The 5,287-nt window shown below is 45.4% G+C and overlaps 1 non-coding gene across 1 annotated transcript; it reads right to left on the bottom strand.

Annotated features, from left to right (window-relative positions):
* Window positions 1-362: 362 nt before the first annotated feature.
* Window positions 363-561, bottom strand: LOC136630933 (U2 spliceosomal RNA). The gene has a single exon (XR_010792945.1). It is a non-coding gene; the product is annotated as a U2 spliceosomal RNA (small nuclear RNA).
* Between the last annotated feature and the right edge of the window lie 4,726 nt (window positions 562-5,287).

The following is a 5,287-nucleotide window of genomic DNA, read 5'->3' on the forward strand; positions in this document are numbered from 1 at the left end:
TATACATACACCCATGACCCAAATACCTGGAGCATACAGACGCAGGTTGCCAGGATACGGTGTAACGGACGAGTGCTATGACGCCACACCTGACCAATATATCCAACTTGGATATTAGTGCAGCGGTACGAACTATAGAGTGTCGCTGGCAAATTAACTGGTGTGTGGTTTTGCTTCCAGTAGTACCTGTGCACGCACTCTGCCAGAAGCAGCTGCTCCGTGGATACAATGTTGCAACCTGTGGAAAAACCCTTGAATCATCCACAGCAGACGGGCTAAGTGTAAATAAAAGTGCTTCGTTAGCAGCAGCCACAGCTGCACCTCTTGCTTGTAGTTTCTGCTTTTAGAGACAGCTATAGGAAAGGGGGTGCACCGGTCATGGAGGTACTGCAATACCAGGTCAATGCGCAGAGTGGACAGAGCAAGCTCTTTTTTCCAATCTAGCTCCCTGTTCTAAAAATCCATTTATTATATGGTCCCCAGATAGGGGACGTATCAGATATTAAACTGATAAGAACGGACACTTCCCCTCCCCCCCCCCCTTCCTCCTCAGATAGGGTTAAAAAACTACTTCACTTAAGCTCTCAAGTGAACTCTGCTTACATGACTACTGCCATGCTAACCCATTCATCATCCGGTTTTACTTACTGTTTTTTTTTTCCATAAGAATGCATACGAAAAATAAATTCATATCAAGTTTACCAACTATATCCATTTCTTGACTTTCTACATGCCCTCCGCATCCCCCCATCCTTCTTTTTTCCCACGAATAACAAATAAACAATTTACTTAAAGGGGTTGTCCCGCGGCAGCAAGTGGGTCTATACACTTCTGTATGGCCATATTAATGCACTTTGTAATGTACATTGTGCATTAATTATGAGCCATACAGAAGTTATCAGAAGTTATTCACTTACTTGCTCCGTTGCTAGCGTCCTCGTCTCCACTTGCGCAGTCCCGGTCTTCTTCTTTTCTGAATGGGGCCGCTCGTGCCGGAGAGCGGCTCCGTGTAGCTCCGCCCCGTCACGTGCCGATTCCAGCCAATCAGGAGGCTGGAATCGGCAATGGACCGCACAGAAGCCCTGCGGTCCACCGAGGGAGAAGATCCCGGCGGCCATCTTCAACCGGTAAGTAAGAAGTCACCGGAGCGCAGGGATTCAGGTAAGCGCTGTGCGGGTTTTTTTTTAAGTCCCTGCATCGGGTTTGTCTCGCACCAAACGGGGGGGCTGTTGAAAAAAAACAAAAAAACGTTTCGGCGCGGGACAACCCCTTTAACACCATTCTTACACTCATCCTCTCACACAACTCCACTCTTTTGTACACATACACATTCCTCACATCCCACAGTAGATTCTCCTCAGCATATACACGGAGGTGAGGTAGATTCTCCTCAGTATCTAGGCCGCCTGCAGACAGCCGTGTCCTGCTGCGTTAGATTCTCCTCAGTATATACACATAGCGGTGAGGTAGATTCTCCTCAGTATATACACATAGAGGTGAGGTAGATTCTCCTCAGTATATACACACAGAGGGGAGGTAGATTCTCCTCAGTATATACACACAGAGGGGAGGTAGATTCTCCTCAGTATATACACACAGAGGGGAGGTAGATTCTCCTCAGGATATATACATAGGGGTGGGGTAGATTCTCCTCAGTATATACACACAGAGGGGAGGTAGATTCTCCTCAGTATATACACACAGAGGGGAGGTAGATTCTCCTCAGTATATACACACAGAGGGGAGGTAGATTCTCCTCAGTATATACACATAGAGGGGAGGTAGATTCTCCTCAGTATATACACACAGAGGGGAGGTAGATTCTCCTCAGTATATACACACAGAGGGGAGGTAGATTCTCCTCAGTATATACACACAGGAGGGGAGGTAGATTCTCCTCAGTATATACACACAGAGGGGAGGTAGATTCTCCTCAGTATATACACAGAGAGATGAGGTAGATTCTTTTCAGTATATACACATAGAGGGGAGGTAGATTCTCCTCCGTACATACACATAGAGGTGAGGGGGAGTCTCCTCAGTATATACACATAGAGAGGAGGTAGATTCCCCTCAGTATATACACATCGAGGTCAGGTAGATTCTCCTCAGTATATACACATAGAGGGGAGGTAGATTCCCCTCAGTATATACACATCGAGGTCAGGTAGATTCTCCTCAGTATATACACATAGAGGGGAGGTAGATTCTCCTCAGTATATACACATCGAGGTCAGGTAGATTCTCCTCAGTATATACATCGAGGTGAGGTAGATTCTCCTCAGTATATACACAAAGAGGGGAGGTAGATTCTACTCAGTATATACACATAGAGGTCAGGTACATTCTCCTCAGTATATACACATAGAGGGGAGGTAGATTCTCCTCAGTATATACACACAGAGGGGAGGTAGATTCTCCTCAGTATATACACACAGAGGGGAGGTAGATTCTCCTCAGTATATACACACAGAGGGGAGGTAGATACTCCTCAGTATATACACATAGAGGTGAGGTAGATTCTCCTCAGTATATACACATGGAGGTCAGGTAGATTCTCCTTAGTATATACATAGAGGTCAGGTAGATTCTCCTCAGTATATACACATAGAGGGGAGGTAGATTCTCCTCAGTATATACACACAGAGGGGAGGTAGATTCTCCTCAGTATATACACACAGAGGGGAGATAGATTCTCCTCAGTATATACACATAGAGGGGAGGTAGATTATCCTCAGTATATACACACAGAGGGGAGGTAGAGTCTCCTCAGGATATACACATAGAGGGGAGGTAGATTCTCCTCAGGATATATACATAGGGGTGGGGTAGATTCTCCTCAGTATATACACACAGAGGGGAGGTAGATTATCCTCAGTATATACACACAGAGGGGAGGTAGATTCTCCTCAGTATATACACAGAGAGATGAGGTAGATTCTTTTCAGTATATACACATAGAGGGGAGGTAGATTCTCCTCAGTACATACACATAGAGGTGAGGGGGAGTCTCCTCAGTATATACACATAGAGAGGAGGTAGATTCTCCTCAGTATATACACATCGAGGTCAGGTAGATTCTCCTCAGTATATACATCGAGGTGAGGTAGATTCTCCTCAGTATATACACAAAGAGGGGAGGTAGATTCTACTCAGTATATACACATAGAGGTCAGGTACATTCTCCTCAGTATATACACATAGAGGTGAGGTATATTCTCCTCAGTATATACACATAGAGGTGAGGTAGATTCTCCTCAGTATATACACACAGAGGTGAGGTAGATTCTCCTCAGTATATACACATAGAGGTGAGGTAGATTCTCCTCAGTATATACACATAGAGGTGAGGTAGATTCTCCTCAGTACATACACATGGAGGTGAGGTAGATTCTCCTCAGTATATACACATAGAGGTGAGGTAAATTCTCCTCAGTATATACACATAGAGGTGAGGTAGATTCTCCTCAGTACATACACATGGAGGTCAGGTAGATTCTCCTCAGTATATACACATGGAGGTCAGGTAGATTCTCCTCAGTATATACATTGATGTCAGGTACATTCTCCTCAGTATATACACAGAGGCGAGGTAGATTCTCCTCAGTATATACACCTAGAGGGGAGGTAGATTCTCCTCAGTATATACACATAGAGCGGAGGTAGATTCTCCTCAGTATACACACATAGAGCGGAGGTAGATTCTCCTCAGTATATACACATAGAGCGGAGGTAGATTCTCCTCAGTATATACACATAGAGGTGAGGTAGATTCTCCTCAGTATATACACACAGAGGCGAGGTAGATTCTCCTCAGTATATACACACAGAGGCGAGGTAGATTCTCCTCAGTATATACACATAGAGGTGAGGTAGATTCTCCTCAGTACATACACATGGAGGTGAGGTAGATTCTCCTCAGTATATACACATAGAGGTGAGGTAGATTCTCCTCAGTATATACACATAGAGGTGAGGTAGATTCTCCTCAGTATATACACATAGAGGTGAGGTAGATTCTCCTCAGTACATACACATGGAGGTCAGGTAGATTCTCCTCAGTATATACACATGGAGGTCAGGTAGATTCTCCTCAGTATATACATTGATGTCAGGTACATTCTCCTCAGTATATACACAGAGGCGAGGTAGATTCTCCTCAGTATATACACCTAGAGGGGAGGTAGATTCTCCTCAGTATATACACATAGAGCGGAGGTAGATTCTCCTCAGTATATACACATAGAGCGGAGGTAGATTCTCCTCAGTATATACACATAGAGCGGAGGTAGATTCTCCTCAGTATATACACATAGAGCGGAGGTAGATTCTCCTCAGTATATACACATAGAGCGGAGGTAGATTCTCCTCAGTATATACACACAGAGGCGAGGTAGATTCTCCTCAGTATATACACACAGAGGCGAGGTAGATTCTCCTCAGTATATACACATAGAGGGGAGGTAGATTCTCCTCAGTATATACACATAGAGGTGAGGTAGATTTTTCTCAGTATATACACCTAGAGGGGAGGTAGATTCTCCTCAGTATATACACACAGAGGTGAGGTAGATAATGAAGTTGCGACCCCTTTACTTTTCATATGTACATATCGAATTTCTAAGATTTGCGTTTTTCTCTGAATTATAGCGGTTGGACAGTGGATTTCTGGCTCAGTTCGCCTCCACAACTTGAAGGCCATTTAACGTGCAAAAAATTATTTCCCCAGGCTTTATGGTTTCAGAATAAGTACCGCTCTCATGTCGCGTTTTTTCGTGCATTTTCGCATTTCAAATTGAATAATCGAGTTGTGACCTTTTTACTTTTCCTATTTGGTACCTAAGGAATGGTCGTGCCATCAGGGGCCAGCCGGCCAGTCAGTCAGAGAGGAGGGGGGGGGGGGGGGAGGGGGGGGGTCTTTCACCTTCATCACACTGAGCAACAAGCAGAGTGGCTCCCCATAGCAACCAATCAGATCACTGCTTTCAATTTCTATTTCAGGTTTGTGGTCACAAGCTGCGATGTGATTGGCTGCCATGAGCCCAGCGGCTTCTCAGCCACCTTTCACTTCCATAACGGCACAGACTGCTGGCAATTTCCACCTTCCATTAAGTAAACCCTTAACTCAGCGCCGCCCAGTAGGGACTGCCCGTTAGCGGGCCGGCATCCTGCCGCCTCTCACGGTGAGGTAGCAGTGACCCCTCCAAACCCGCTAACCACTACTTGCCAGAGAGGGAGGGGGGATCGCAAGCTTGCGCGTCACGTGACGCTCTACCTGGGCCACGCC

This window comes from Eleutherodactylus coqui, chromosome 5, assembly GCF_035609145.1.
Source record: "Eleutherodactylus coqui strain aEleCoq1 chromosome 5, aEleCoq1.hap1, whole genome shotgun sequence".
NCBI lineage: Eukaryota > Metazoa > Chordata > Amphibia > Anura > Eleutherodactylidae > Eleutherodactylus > Eleutherodactylus coqui.